Source organism: Salmo salar, chromosome 03, assembly GCF_965601325.2.
Source record: "Salmo salar chromosome 03, fSalSal1, whole genome shotgun sequence".
Classification (NCBI taxonomy): Eukaryota; Metazoa; Chordata; class Actinopteri; order Salmoniformes; family Salmonidae; genus Salmo; species Salmo salar.
The window spans coordinates 26,976,376-26,993,301 of NC_138293.1; the positions used below are offsets into that span (position 1 = coordinate 26,976,376).

Genomic DNA, 16,926 nt, shown 5'->3' on the forward strand with positions numbered 1-16,926 from the left:
TGCTGTAAGTATTTTTTATTGTTAATGCTATTATAAACTGAAGAACCCTTTAATACTCCTTCAAGGTTATTTTCAGAGATTTCATGTAATAATGATTCAGGTCAAATCCTGTTACTCTACTGTATTAGATTTTTGAACAAAAATAATGACCCAGACAAGACATTGATTAAGTGCTTTTAGATGAGCATATGCTACAGTACACATACACAGTAGCCTATACCCCCATTAAAGTCCTTTCCCCATTCTTCTTCCCAAGTGAAGTATATAATTTGTAGTTTTAGCTTCCAGGGGAAAGTAATGTACTTTGTCGAGACAAAAAAAGGGCAAATGATAAAGCCCCCTCAGTTTGATTCGTTATGTATTCATGGAGGTAGCAGAGAAGTCAGACCAAGCGAAAACAAACCGGAGACAGTCATAGTAATGTGTTTTACTCCTGCTGTTTTCAGACACCTTTAGCTTGTTCATGGGTAAACAATTATGAAGAACGTGAGGCGCATCAATGTTTGTATGGGCTTATTGTTATATTTGTCTAAATTTCTAAATGACCTGAAGGCACACAGTGGGGAGTTACATTCTGTTTTGTATCAAACGGTGAAGGATTTCAAGACTATTTTCCCTAAGGAGGACTACAGTATTCCCTAAGGAAGGTGCCAGTCAGTCCCCTTCACACCCTTTGCATTTTAAATAGTTTTTTCTAGAAGCTCATATGCATCAATTCGGGCGGTCTCAATGGTATACATGGCGCAGGTTTTTTGGGGGTGGAGGTGAGGGGGTGTGCCAAACGTCTCTGCCAAATTTCTAATTGGTGTAATGTAATCCAATCAGTACAGAGGCAGCAGCCTCATATTGATTTTCTTGTTAAATTGAGTCCTATTACAGTTCTTTCATTCGCTTTGGTACAATTTTCACAAGTATGTGATGAATAAAAAAAAAACTCTTAGTACAAATAGTAACGCAGCCAGTCTTACATTCACAACCTTTAATTGTGCATTCATTTTGTTTGTAGACATCTTTCACCACACAACCTTTGATCCAAAATATACGTTTGATGTGAAATATAATGAGTACATTGGTTTAATCACAAAACACAACATAATGTTATTATATCTTCTCATTTTAAAAACCATTTCATCCAATAGCAAAACATGTTCCAAAATTGCCTTTTGAATGTAGTATCCTACAGTACTATTAATTACAGTACACCACACCGTTTTCACATTAGGCACTACTCATAAAAAATGAGTGAACATCACATTTCCATCATTTCTATTCCAGGTGTGATCAAAGGTGTTATAATCTTTCACACTGTAATCAAGTGAAAGAAATGAAAGAAACAATGTTTAGCAGCCACAAGTCTGCATCAGAATTGCAGTAAATATTTTCATTGTTCATGCACCTGGGGAAAAGCCATATCTGACATACAGTACCAGTCAAAAGTTTGGACATACCTACTCATTCAAGGGTTTTTCTTTATTTGTAGTATTTTATACATTGTAGAATAATAATACAAATAAAGAAAAACCCTTGAATGAGTAGGTGTGTCCAAACTTTTGACTGGTACTGTACATTATACTTTTTATGTTTCTACTTTACAGACATACATTTTCATTAGGTACACTGAACAAAAATATAAACGCAACATGCAACAATTTCAAATATTTTACTCAGTTACAATCCATATAAGAAAATCAGTCTATTGAAATAAATTCATTAGGCCCTATCTATGGATTTAACATGATTGGTCACAGATACCTTAAAAGAAAAGGTAGGGTGAGCCTCCCGAGTGGCACAGCGGTCTAAGGCACTGCATCGCATTGCTTGAGGCGTCACTACAGACCCGGGATCGATCCCAGGCTGTCTCACAGCCGGCAATGACCGCGAGACCCATGAGGCGGCGCACAATTGGCCTAGCGTCATCCAGGTTAGGGGAGGGTTTGGCCGGGATTTCCTTGTCCCATTGTGCTCTATCAACTCCTTGTGGTGGGCCAGGAACCTGCAAGCTAACTACAGTCGCCATCTGGACAATGTTTCCTCCGACACATTGATGCGGCTGGCTTCAGGGTTAAGCGAGCAGTGTGTCAAGAAGCAGTGAGGCTTTGCAGGGTTGTGTTTTGGAGGACGCATGGCTCTTGACCGTCGCCTCTCCCGAGTCTGTAGGGGAGTTGCAGCGATGGGACAAGACTGTAACTACCAATTAGGGAGAAAAAAGGGAATTTTTAAATAAAAATAAAAGGTAGGTGCGCAGATCAGAAAACCAGTCAGTATGTGGTGTAACCACCATTTGCCTCATGCAGCGCGACACATCTCCTTTGCATAGAAGTCATCAGGCTGTTGACTTTGGTCAGTGGAATGTTGTCCCACTCCTCTTCAATGGCTGTGCGAAGAGGCGGGAACTGGAACATGCTGTCGTACACTTAGATCCAGAACATCCCAAACATGCTCAATGGGTGACTGGTGAGTATGCAGGACATGGAAGAACTGGAAAATGTTCAGCTTCCAGGAATTCTGTACAGATCCTTGTAACATGGGGCCATGCAACATGAGGTGATGGCCGGGAAATGAAAGGCACGACAATGGTCCTCAGGATCTCGTCACGGTATCTCTGTGCATTTAAATTGTCATTGATATAATGCAATTGTGTTTGTTGTCCGTAGCTTATGCCTAACCATACCATAACCCCACCACCACCATTGGGAACTCTGTTCACAACATTGACACCAGCAAACTACCCACCCACACATCGCCATGTCTGCCATCTGCCCGGTACAGTTGAAACCGTGATTTTTGCCATTGTGTTGTGTGACAAAACTGAACATTTTAGAGTGGCCTTTTATTGTTCCCAGCACAAGGTGCACCTGTGTAAGGATCATGCTGTTTAATGGATTATTTTGGCAAAGGAGAAATGCTCACTAACATGGATGTAAAATAAGCTTTTTGTGTGTATGGAAAATTGGACATATGGGACCAAAACTTTATATGTTGAGTTTATATTTTTGTTCAGTGTAGTTCTCAAAGTTTGTAGTAGACAAAGCAGTTTACATGTCAAATCTCTAGGTTTACCAAATGTTTAAGTGATCATCAATTAACAGCAGTCGGCTTAAGTAATAGTAAAATGTCTTTTAACAAAAGAGAAGAGAATCAAATCAAAAGAAATGTGTGCATTGCATTGTGAAAGACAATTACATCATACAAACATGTATGGCAATGTGAAACATGTACAGTATTTCTAGATGACTTTATGTTTTATGTGTTGTACTTAGTCAACTGCCTTTTTGATGATCTGTTTTCAGTTTTGTACTGAGTTGTGAAAATGTACCACATACTTGTGAAAATTGCACCAAAGCGATTAAAAAAACAGTATTTTCCACCAGACCCAATTGATTACACAACAGTAGTGGGAGTGCAAGAGCACAGCAGAGTCTGAGTGTGTGTGTGTGTGTGTGTGTGTGAGAGAGAGGGGGGGGGGGGGTTAGAGAGAGGGACAGAGAGAGAGAAAAATAGAGCAATAGAGAGGAGAGAGGGGGACGGAGAAAGAAAGAGAGTGAGAAAGAGGAGAACCAAGAGCAAGAGGGGGAGAGAGCAGACTGCCAGAGTCATGTACTGTCATACTCTTCTTTTCCCCTGTATATTTAAACATTTTCTTATAATGGAAATTTTTTCCTGTTTGTGGCGGTGCTCAAATGAAGACAATGCACATCCCTAGGTCTCGTGGGTGACTGGAGCTCTGGATTTGTTCATTCTTTATAGCATCCGGAATGCAGTGTGTGCATTGCGTTCCTCTCTCTGCATGTGGTTTCTGTACCTGAGTCACGCGCCTTTGAGATGGAGCCATGAGATTTCAATGAAAGTGAAACAGGTAGGGCGGAACACTCCTGAGATGTTCTAGTTGATAGAAAATGTTGTTTTCAGTTACTTTTAAAGAATGCTTTGTGTGTGACTGTCAAGAGAGCTATTTCCGGCTGAGGGAATTTTCACTCATAAGGGATGGCTTTTGTTGTGTTGTCTTATAAGAGACATTGAGAGGGGGAAAAATATGTTTTATTGTCACATACACCGGATAGGCATGGAATGTACAGAGGATGCAGTGGAAAAGACCGACAATAACATGTAAGAGAGAAATTCAGAAGAGGCAGTAAAAAGTATTTAGAAATGCTGTGTACAATCTGTGCACAATGAGGGTCTTTAGTGATGAAGCAATTGCAGTGAAAACAGCAATTACATGAACTGACAGACTAGTGAGGAGCACATCAAAAAGAAACATCAGAGGGTAAGGGCGGATAGCTCACATAATTCAGTTTCAGTTTGCATGGCTGGATAACTTCAAGGTTCTGAGGCTGTCGATAGGTGTGTATGTGTGCGTGTATGTGCACATGCGTGCGACCAGGCATGTGTGTGTATTGGCAGGGTGGTGTACTACACACTTATGTATTTCATTATAATGTATGCAAGTGTGGACCTTCATTCACAGTGTGAAAACCAAAAATAATTGGTGAATATATATAGGCAACATTTAATTATGCTTACTTAGTTTCTCAGCAATATCCTGGAAATACTATACCTCAGAATAAAGTGTATCTTAAGTGTTAACGGTACAGCCAGGAATGACTCATTGGGGCATCAATAACCTCTATTCCAAACAGGTATGGAGTGATCCTCTGTCTGTTGAGGATCTTAGAGTGGATGCACTAGCACTGACAGCTGCAGCTGGCTTGTGAATCGCTTTTCACACAGCATAAGGCAGTATACCCAGAGAGGAAGAGGCGAAGCGGGAGGGTTTTTACTCTATCCACGTTAAGCAGATCATTCATTGTTAAGTGAATGAGGATTTTTTTTATATGGGGGGCAATAAGAGAGTGTTGAATTTAGTCATGATTAAAAAAAGCATTTCTATTTTGATATGTGAGGCTTATTTGATCTAATGGAAGTTTCATAATGATTAGGTTGTTACTAGTGTACTGATATAAGTAGAACATGTGACATCCCAGAAACCTTTAAGAAAAAACACTTTATATCGGAGTTGTCCCTGTTGAAGTTCGAGACGTCTATGCATATTCATGTGGCTAGCATCTCACTCTGCATTGAACACAGGCGGTTGATGTCAACACCCCTCATTGAATATTCAAAAAAGTATTCAAATAGCAAGATGTATCCACCAGTTTGACAGCCCGCTGTTCCGCTCTGTGGACAATGAATCTCATTGTTATGGTGGAGACACAAGCATCTCTTCATTGTATCCAGTATCTTTGGTATACCTCAGACAGACAACAGGATCTCAAATCATATGTGGAGAATGTACTGTACAATAATGCAGGGATATTACACCATCTGTAATGTGGCCAAAAGTACTGCACTTTATAAGGAATAGGGTGCCATTTTGGATACAGGCATCATATAACAGTCCAACACCTACTCAAACCAGCCTCGAGTGATGATTCTCTGACCTGACCTAACTGACTGTTAATGCAGTTGTCCACCATTAAAAGTGCTGTGGGTTTGATCTCATGTGGTTTTCATTTGACTTCAGTTGCAGCTTCTCAGCATGACAGCTTAGAGTGTAAATCTCCCTCTGACATCTGAGGAGGAACTCTAGCAACTGACTGGCAGTCCAGAGAAATACCCACCATAATAAACTAGTTTAGCACATTTTGGGAGATTAGCATCTCAACAGCTTTCATCTCCCGTCTTATCAGGTTTGGTTCAATCTTACCTTTTATCAGCTGTCTCTCACTAAAGAGTGCCATCTTCTCTCCAGAACCCATCAAGCAGCTGTCTTTTTGTTGAAGGGTTTCTTTGGGATTTTGGCAATGAGGGCCTTTATCTACTTCCCCAGCTGAACTAGTGGATACAATATGTATGTCTCTGTGTCCAGTATGAAGAAAGTTAAAGGTAGTTTCTAGCAGATACCCATAGACTTCCAGTCATTGCGCTAACGCTAGTTAGCATTGGCTCGCATAACTACCTTTAACTTCCTTCATACTGGACACAGAGAAATAAAAAAGTTCATCTGACTCTGGGGAAGTAGATAAAAGGATTCATTGCCAAAATCCCGAAGTATCCCTTAAAGAACAGCAGCTGTTCTTTAAATATGTTTATAATGGGGACAATTCCACTGTCATTTAGCTCACAAAGTAGTTCAGAAGCTGTCCTTCAGGAGAGGGTAGGCTAAGGCACAAACACAAACGTGGACATCTCAATATTACAGTATGCTGATGTGCAGACATCCATCTTTACAGCACTGTCTCATCAGGGTCTGCAGTTGAGTAATGACTATGTGTGATGAGGCTCAGACTGGCATTGTACTCAAGCCCCAAATCCTAATGACCGAAGGTAATTGCATTGGGGATAATTGCTAGACACTTTCATAACACTTTCATGTTAACATCATGACGTGTGGATAATTGTCAGACTTATCAGTCATAACATGAAAGGTCTGCCATACAGTTGATATCTATTATGTGCTGTTATGGGATATGTTACAAAAATTGGAAGACCATTTTGATATTGACAGATACCAATATATGCAATTTTGTACTTAATATTATTTATCGTACTGCTGTAGTTGGTATATGACCTGTTACTTTGGCTGCCCTGTTTCTGTCCAGCTTTGGCAGCTCCACTGGCATTCCTATATTATTTTAAGGCATGCTCTCCAGAGTATTCCAGGCAATTATGGTCTACCAGGAGTGTGCTCAGCAAAAGTAAGAATTTGCAGAGGTAACATTTACACAACAGACAATCCCAAACCAATCGGGTCATTTCAGCAACAATCCAAAATGGTGTTTATGTAACACACGTTTCTCATTCCCTAGGATAAACCAACAGTGGTGTGGTCTAAGAATAGATACTGTGTGCAACTTGAATGCATAGTGCGTCATATTCGACTTGGATGTTTCAAGGAAAGCTTCATTGTCGAATTGTGTGTCGGTTACTAGCATGTAAATGCATGTGTATAGAGGTATACATGATTATATCCCATTCACATAGTCCCAAAACTATGACTTATCTCCCTATGGCACGTCTTGGCACATCTAGTGGAATGATTTTTACTAGAATGATGTGGATTAGTACTCATTTTTTTAGACAGGTCTAACAAAACTAACACAGCCACCCATCAAACTCCAAAACAAACTCTAACAAAACCAAACAGACATCAGGTCATTCTGTGAGAACACATTGAGAATAGAGCAACAGGAAGAGAAAAAAATAACTCCCAGCACCACTACACCCACAGCTTCCCAGGCACCCAGTCAGAATAACAACAGATTGATGCTGATGCCGCCTGCCAGTTATCTGCTCTTTAGCCACTCTATCACTTACTCAGAAAGGCGCCCTGTCACTGAGAATGTCCACAGGAATATTTGATGGACCTATACCGGTGATCCCAGACAGCGATGAAAATGTGGCCACAGAAATAACAAGCTGATGAGATAGAAGACTGTCAAGTCTCTGCAAAGCTCCATTGCTCCATTCCTAATTTATCTGACACCCCAGTGTCAGAGGATGAGGGAATGTAGGGTGACAGGAAATTGGAAATAGTATAACAGTCCCCAAATGTTGAGAGCAGTTTGGTGGATTTGGAAGGGTTATAAGTTGGTAGCTAGCTCCTGAGGAGAAACCTAGAGCGAGCACACTTTTATGTGCAAAGAGAAGTACAAAGCATACGAAGTTGAGTGAAGAAGAAAGAGAGGGAAGTTACGATGGGAACTCTATGTGATGTAAGTGGCACACTCAAGTGCTCAGAATCAGTGGAGGAGAAGAAAGAAACTTTAAAAGAAGTTTCCATCAAATGCCTGATGCCATTTCCTAGTTTAGCTTGAAATAGAGAGAGAGAGAGAAATGATCTCAGACGACAACCTATCTCATGGGAAGGGTAAATTGGAACAATTTTAACATTACAATGACCCGTCAGATAGATTATGTTCTAAGATACTGTAGTAAATGTTTATCCGGAGATATGTTAGTATGTTAACACAGGGAGAGGAAAATGAGTTGCCCTCCTCTAAACTTTGTAGAGAATCAAATAGAGTTCCAAGATTTAATAATATATTGCCCTGCTCAACTTTGCCATTCAAATAACAGTTATTAGTGCTATACTATGAACTCAATATAGTAGATATGATTTTCTTGTAGCCCCCTATATCAGAGCCCAGCTTGTGCTTTCTTGAACCCCTGCATGCATGAGCGTCCCATGATGTTGACCTTGCAGTAGTTCTGGCCCACTAAAGTGACTGCCTCACCTAGATTAATGCCACCCCTTTTGTAATCTCAGTCACACACCACCACTACCACAGCCATGAAAATAAATGACTAGTATCAGTGCCCATTCGTCATCTTTGACTAATGCCCAACTGTGGAATTGCAATGTGACATTTATTCACAATTTCAAAAGATAAGAGAAGGCTCCACCATGTGCATGCCCTCCTCTTCTAAATTGCCAGCTGCCTAGCTGCCTGGCTGCCTGGAAAGAGAGCACTTTTATGGATGGAAAATGAGCATGAGGGAAGGCTTTCATCACTAAACCCATTGTAATGCATTCATTTAAATTACTAAAACCCTTGTCAAAGTTTAGACAAATAAGACATGAACCATGGTATGGAGACACGGGCATATTGCATATAATAACCAAGGCCAGGAGTTTTTTTTTGCTGACTATGAGATCAGGAAAACTATGGGCCATACAGTGCAAATATCACGTAGTATAGTTCCAATGTTCCATTTGGAAGATATTACATACACTCTCTCTTTTCAACATTTCTATAACTTGTCAAGGTCAAATTCAAATTATTTGAAATTGTGATATTTAAGTCAGTTAATGTAATTGATGTCTTCCTCTTAGGAAAAATACTCCCTGACACCATGTAACACTGATGCTGAATTAAGATATTGAATAATAGGACCTTGTCAGGTCCACTCATTTTAAAGGAATTACTGTCTCAAGGGCTTGGCTAAACCAGTTTGCATTAAACATTGATTTATTTGATGAGCGATCATGCTTTGTGATATGCTGATGTAGATGCCATACAGTATCCCCATACATTGAAAATGCTTTTAAAAAGGGCCTCCCAATAGTATAACCCTCTCATTCAATTATATGTTGCAGTTACAGCCTAACGCCTCATCATCGTGGATCAAATACTTTCGAGCATGACTAAAATCTGTGAATTCTTTGAAATAACTCATCCACCTGGTCAATTCATGTCAACATGACAAAACATTGAGGTGAGGGGAATTTAAGGACACCTTCCTAATGTTGAGTGGCACACATACACAAAAATCCTTCTTTAACCTGTCTCCTCCTCTTAATCTACACTGATTGAAGTGGATTTAACAAGTGACATCAATAAGGGATCATAGCTTCCAACTGGATTTACCTGGTCAGTCTATGTCATGGAAAGCGCAGGTGTCCTTAATGCTTTGTACACTCAGTGTCTTTTTCATAGGTGAAGGTAAAAATAAAAATCTCTGTATTTTCTTAGTAAATATTTGAATTATGGGAGTATCCATGAATAATTATGTTTGTTGAATAGTATGTGTGTGTGCAAACACACAAATTTATTCTCACGGCATAAAATGCTGCTTTTTGTCAGAGAAAAGCTATTTCTAAACATTGTATACTTTATTGATTAATTTCCTGTTACAAAAGTAATAAGTTACTAATAAACATTGTGACAACCAACAACGCACTGTGTGATATCCAACCCCGCGATTGGGCTGGTTGTCACAAGTAGACAGATTGTATTTGATGGCTTATAACGTCATGTTGGAGTAAGATATGAGGATCAAAATGTTCCCCATTCCAACCCAGGACCTTGGTATTTCTCCTAATATTGAAAATAGTCTTGTAAGTTACACTGGTGCTGAGAAATACACACAAGAGTAAACAGTGTGACAACCAACCCCGGTCTCCCCTACAGTGTTACATAACTCAACCTGGGGCCCACCAACAGGGCCACTCGTAATGTTGGCAGAGGTAAATAAATAAATGAGTCTGAAAAGATAAATCACCTCCCTATTCTTTGAAGATGTGGGTGGATACCGGGCATAGATGATGGATGACATGGGAGTCAACTGTGAAGGTTTGATGACTTTGGGGCTCTGGTATGTAAACCTAGTTTTCCTCCCATAAGCCCTTTGTTTTATCACATTCTCATCTCTTTGCTTTCTTCCACGATACTATGCGCAAACCTTCCTCTCCTTTATTTTTTTATGTGCCGACACATTCGCTTTCATCTCAGTTAAAAATGCCCTATGGTCTGGAGGGGCTTCACGATCTTTGCTGCACATCACTCTTCCCTCCCTCCCATTCACTCTCAGTCTTATATTATTCATTAGGATTCCTTTAGGAGCAACACTCACCTTAAAGCATATTCAACCCTCTGCTTTGAGCTTGTTCCACCTTAGTCACTGATGCAGCAGATGTAGAGAGAGAGAGAGAGAGAGAGAGAGAGAGAGAGCGAGAGAGAGAGAGAGAGAGCGAGAGTGAGTGTGTTTAGTCAGCCAATCAGAAGCCCACTCCAGAGCTGCAGCAGACAAGTAAGGCAGCAACCTGGCGGATTTGGGAGATGACTCCACTGAGGTGGATTGGGAGCAGCAGTTGACAGATGGGGTGGGAAGCAAAATGAAGAGGGAGAGTCTGATCACAGCTCACTGTTCACACACCTTATCATCTGTTTGGAGAGGAAAGGTAAAGGGAAATTGTTCAGCACTTTCAATCCATCTCTGTTGTCATAGCCTTCACATCTGCTACTGTTTGTGCTTCTTCTCCTGCTGCCTCTGCTGCTGGATCCTCTGAAGCTGCTTTTGCCTGTGGTGAGCACTGCTGCTGTGAATAAGTGCAAGTTAATTTGTTTTATTCACGCTGCTTTAGAGACTCTTTATACGGCCAGGGGTGTGCTAAAGCAAGAGCCCTGACGCCACATTTTCAATGGTTTTATTGTTTGAGCTTTAATGAGCAGTGGTGTCCTTTTTATTATCACCAAGGTATCTATCACATTACCATTGGACCTCTCCTAGCCACTCATTGCTCCAGCTCTAAGATAGAACTAAACAGGAGAGTGGAACCCTGTGGAAACAATTCCACTGCTCCATGATCAATTCACTGCAGTCTAGCAATTGGATATGTTAGTGCCTCACAAGGTGTAGCTGGCTAAAGACCTGGAAAAGATGTGGTGGTTCTGCAAAAAATATCCACTTAACGTGTAGAGGAAGAATTGTAGTTTCTGCAAGTGCTGATTTGTATAGAATACATAAGCGTGTATGTAAGCTGCTATTTTAAAATGCATTTGTCAGCTGCTGCTCATTACTTTATGATTAGAGAGATGCTTGCTAAATGTATGTATAATTTCCTCCATTGAAAGGCCAAAGCAATTCTCCTGAGTTCCGTTTAATCTAGAAGGGGGAGGTTTAAGACTTACTGGGACAGCCCGTCTCTGCTAGCTAGATACCTATTCACTAATGCAGTGGAGATGTCAATGTGCCAGACCCACGTCAATTCTTCCCTTGAGTCATTCTCTGGACTCTGCTAATCCTGTAATGAGCATTCATTCTCACCCTCAGCTCCTGAGCATTACTAAAACAAGGGGTGGTCTTTCTTCCTTTCCTCTCACTCCAGTCTCCACAGAGGGAAGAGGAAACTGGAAGCGAAGTCAAATGAGATTATTTGTGGGGAGCAAAAATCACCTCCTAGGTTTTGTAGATCTCAAACCCTGGGAGATGAGTTTTATGAAAGACATTTCTGGGTTAATCCTATTTGACCATCGTGGTGGATCCATGGTGGTCAAATAATGTTTTACTCCCACTATAACCAGTGACAGTATGTGTTGCCAGTAAAGATAGCGAATGCAATGTCTCCCGAAATCTCAAAATGTCATTATTGCCAAACAGGATGTAGCATTTAAGAAAGTGTTTTTGATTGCAATTGTTAGATGTCTTAGCAAATGACCAGATGAACAGAACATGACAGACCTTGGTCTTGAAGACCTACAGTATAAACTTCAAAATATAAAGCTGCAGTTACAGCAGAGGTAAACCTTTTGGCTCGCGGGCCTCATCAGGATTTTCAATGTCAGAGGGCCGCACAGATTGACCGATTTCTTTGTCAAAATCAATGATGATTGGGATCAGTGATGGATGGCATGAGTCAACTGAAGGTTTAATGACTTTGGGGCTCTAGCATGTAAACCTCTTTCCACCCATAAACCCTTTGTTGTATCATACAAATGTATCTGCTTTCTTCCACAATAGTAGGCGCCATACTTCCTTGCCTTTATTTTTTATGTCACATCACTCTTCCCTCACTCTCGTCAGTCCAATATTATTTATTAGGATTCCTTTAGGAGCGACACTCGACTTAAAGTGAATTCAGCCCTCTGCGTTGAGTTTGTCCCTTATGCAGCTGACAGAGAGAAAAAGAGATTGTGTGCGAAAGTAAAACATTTAAGGAAAATGCTGAGATGACTATATGTGCCAATCAGGTTTTAAATGTCCCAGGCCACCACACAGACAAGGTTTTTGTTGAAACGAAATTACTGTATATAAAAAGGACTTCAGGGCAATGTCATAGTATTCACGACAGTGTTACGGGATGTCTTAAAGCAGTACGTCAGTTATCTTGAGGCATTCTGGTGAGGCATTAAAACAACTTACCTAGAAAAGGTACTCCTGACTGGACATTCACATTATATTACATGGTGTCAGAAGCGGGATGACAGGCTCACATCCTACTAAGAAAGTTTACTATGGCGAAGTCTGACCCACCGCAAAACTTTAGCTTTGATAAACTGACAGAATGGACAGGTTGGAAACAAGGTTACGAGATTCAGAACCGTGTCCAAGTTGGATCAGGAAGATGGCAATGTGCAGGTCATTCCATTATATTCCATGGGCAGCGAGGCAAAGAACATTTTCAAATCATTCATCTTTGCATCGGAGGATGAGAAAGAAGACTTTGAAATTGGCATGAGGAATTATAATGACAACTTTTTTCTCCACAAACAGAATGTTTACATCTAGACGTTCCGCTAGCGGAACACCTGCTCCAATATCCAATGATAGGCGTGGCGCGAATTACAAATTCCTCAAAAATACAAAAACTTCAATTTTTCAAACATATGACTATTTCACAGCATTTTAAAGACAAGACTATCCTTTATCTAACCACACTGTCCAATTTCAAAAAGGCTTTACAGCGAAAGCAAAACATTAGATTATGTCAGCAGAGTACCCAGCCAGAAATAATCAGACACCCATTTTTCAAGCTAGCATATAATGTCACAAAAAAAAAAACACAGCTAAATGCAGCACTAACCTTTGATGATCTTCATCAGATGACACACCTAGGACATTATGTTATACAATACATGCATGTTTTGTTCAATGAAATTCATATTTATATCAAAAACCAGCTTTTTACATTAGCATGTGATGTTCAGAACTAGCATACCCCCCGCAAACCTCCGGTGAATTTACTAAATTACTCACGATAAACGTTCACAAAAAACATAACAATTATTTTAAGAATTATAGATACCGAACTCCTTTGTGCAATCGAGGTGTCCGATTTTAAAATAGCTTTTCGGTGAAAGCACATTTTGCAATATTCTGAGTAGATAGCCCAGCCATCACGGCTAGCTATTTAGACACCCACCAAGTTTAGCCCTGACCAAACTCCGATTTACTATTAGAAAAGTTTGATTACCTTTGGTGTTCTTCGTCAGAATGCACTCCCAGGACTGCTACTTCAATAACAAATGTTGGTTTGGTTCAAAATAATCCATTGTTATATCCAAATAGCGGCGTTTTGTTCGTGCGTTCAAGACACTATCCGAAGTGTAAATAAGGGTTACGAGCATGGCGCATTTCGTGACAAAAGATTTCTAAATATTCCATTACCGTACTTCGAAGCATGTCAACCGCTGTTTAAAATAAATTTTTATGCCATTTTTCTCGTAAAAAAGCGATAATATTCCGACCGGGAATCTGCGTTTAGGTAAAAAGACGAAAGAAAATAAAGCATGGGGTCGACTCGGGCACGAGCCTGAGTCTCACAGTACTGTGACCACCCACTATCCAAACGCGCTACTTTTTTTCAGCCAGAGCCTGCAAAGCCACGATTCAGCTTTTTGCACTTCCTGCATGGAATCTTCTCAGGTTTTGGCCTGCCAAATGAGTTCTGTTATACTCACAGACACCATTCAAACAGTTTTAGAAACTTTGGAGTGAAATAGGTAGGGGAGAAGGTCTCCGGAAATGGTCTGGAGAAGAGAGAAGGGGATAGGGTCAAGTGGACAGGTTGTTGGGCGGCCGGCCGTCACAAGACGCGAGATTTCATCTGGAGAGAGAGGGGAGAAAGAGGTCAAAGCACAGGGTAGGGCAGTGTGAGCAGGACCAGCAGTGTCGTTTGACTTAGCAAACGAGGATCGGATGTCGTCAACCTTCTTTTCAAAATGGTTGACGAAGTCATCCGCAGAGAGGGAGGAGGGGGGGGGGGAGGGGGAGGAGGATTCAGGAGGGAGGAGAAGGTAGCAAAGAGCTTCCTAGTGTTAGAGGCAGATGCTTGGAGTTTAGAGTGGTAGAAAGTGGCTTTAGCAGCAGAGACAGAAGAGGAAAATGTAGAGAGGAGGGAGTGAAAGGATGCCAGGTCTGCAGGGAGGCGAGTTTTCCTCCATTTCCGCTCGGCTGCCCGGAGCCCTGTTCTGTGAGCTCGCAGTGAGTCGTCGAGCCACGGAGCAGGAGGGGAGGACCGAGCCGGCCTGGAGGATAGGGGACAGAGGAAATCAAAGGATGCAGAGAGAGAGGAGAGGAGGGTTGAGGAGGCAGAATCAGGAGATAGGTTCGAGAAGGTTTGAGCAGAGGGAAGAGATGATAGGATGGAAGAGGAGAGAGTAGCGGGAGAGAGAGAGCGAAGGTTGGGACGGCGCAATACCATCCGAGTAGGGGCAGAGTGAGAAGTGTTGGATGAGAGCGAGAGGGAAAAGGATACAAGGTAGTGGTCGGAGACTTGGAGGGGAGTTGCAATGAGATTAGTGGAAGAACAGCATCTAGTAAAGATGAGGTCAAGCGTATTGCCTGCCTTGTGAGTAGGGGGGGAAGGTGAGAGGGTGAGGTCGAAAGAGGAGAGGAGTGGAAAGAAGGAGGCAGAGAGGAATGAGTCGAAGGTAGACGTGGGGAGGTTAACCTCTTGGGGCTAGGTGGGACGCTAGCGTGCCACCTGTGGTGCACTCCATCAACAGCAGGTGCATTTCAAGAGCGGCAAATTTGAATCCAAATAAATGTCAAAATTCAAATTTTTCAAAAATACAACTATGTTACACCATTTGAAAGATAAACATCTCCTTAATCTAACCACGTTTTACGATTTCAAAAAGGTTTTACGGCGAAAGCATAAATTTAGAGTATGTTAGGACAGTACATTTACAAGAGTTGTGTGTAATGTTTTGTCAAGTCAAAGACAGGGTCACCAAAACCATAAAACCAGCTAAAATGATACACTAACCTTTTACAATCTCCATCAGATGACACTCCTAGGACATTATGTTAGACAATGCATGCATTTTTAGTTCTATCAAGTTCATATTTATATACAAAAACAGCGTTTTACTATGGCATTGATGTTGAGGAAATCGTTTCCCTCCAATAACCGGCAGTCAAGTCAGCGTCACAAATTAAATAATTAAAATTAGAAAACATTGGTAAAATATTATATTGTCATTTAAAGAATTATAGATTTACATCTTTTGAACGCAATCAACTTGCCAGATTTAAAAATAACCTTACTGGGAAATCACACTTTGCAATAATCTGAGCACTGTGCCCAGAAAAATACGCGTTGCGATACAGACTAGACGTCATGTTGGGGAGATCTAAAATCGAAAATACTATGTAAATAATCCATTACCTTTGATTCTCTTCATCAGATGTCACTTCCAGGTATCACAGGTCCATAACGAATGTAGTTTTGTTCAAAAAAGCTCATCATTTATGTCCAAAAATCTCCGTCTCGTTAGCACATGATGTAAGCCAGCCGGACTTCTCGTCATGAACGAGGGGAAAAAATATATTTCCGTTCGTTCAAACATGTCAAACGTTGTATAGCATAAATCATTAGGGCCTTTTTTAACCAGAACATGAATAATATTCAAGGTGGACGAATGCATAGCCTTTTATAACGTATTGGAACGAGGGTACCCAACATGAAGTAGCGCGCCAGGTGTCTAATGGGACATCACCGTTCCATGGCTCTTGTTCGGTCAGATCTCCCTCCAGAAGACTCAAAACACTTTGTAAAGGCTGGTGACATCTAGTGGAAGCAATAGGAAGTGCCAAAATATTCCTAAACCCCTGTGTTTTTCAATGGGATAGGTTTAAAGTCAATACAACACATCAGGTATCCACTTCCTGTCAGAAAATGTCTCAGGGTTTTGCCTGCCAAATGAGTTCTGTTATACTCACAGACACCATTCAAACAGTTTTGGAAACTTTAGAGTGTTTTCTATCCATATATAATAAGTATATGCATATTCTAGTTACTGGGTAGGATTAGTAACCAGATTAAATCGGGTACATTTTTTTTATCCAGACGTGCAAATGCTGCCCCCTAGACCCAACAGGTTAAAGTCACCCAGAACTGTGAGAGGTGAGCCATCCTCAGGAAAGGAACTTATCAAGGCGTCAAGCTCATTGATGAACTCTCCAAGGGAACCTGGAGGGCGATAAATGATAAGGATGTTAAGCTTGAAAGGGCTGGTAACTGTGACAGCATGGAATTCAAATGAGGAGATAGACAGATGGGTCAGGGGAGAAAGAGAGAATGTCCACTTGGGAGAGATGAGGATTCCAGTGCCACCACCCCGCTGGCTCGATGCTCTAGGGGTATGCGAGAACACGTAGTCAGACGAGGAGAGAGCAGTAGGAGTAGCAGTGTTATCT

General features: G+C 41.1%; 1 protein-coding gene across 1 annotated transcript in view; it reads left to right on the top strand.

The window, feature by feature from the left end:
- Positions 1 to 3,521: 3,521 nt before the first annotated feature.
- LOC106599343 (cadherin-18) overlaps positions 3,522 to 16,926 on the top strand; it is a 110,196-nt gene continuing 96,791 nt past the window's right edge. Inside the window, exon 1 of the mRNA XM_014190534.2 lies at positions 3,522 to 3,856. The gene's annotated coding sequence lies outside the window, so the exon portion shown is untranslated. The remainder of the gene's footprint in view (positions 3,857 to 16,926) is intronic.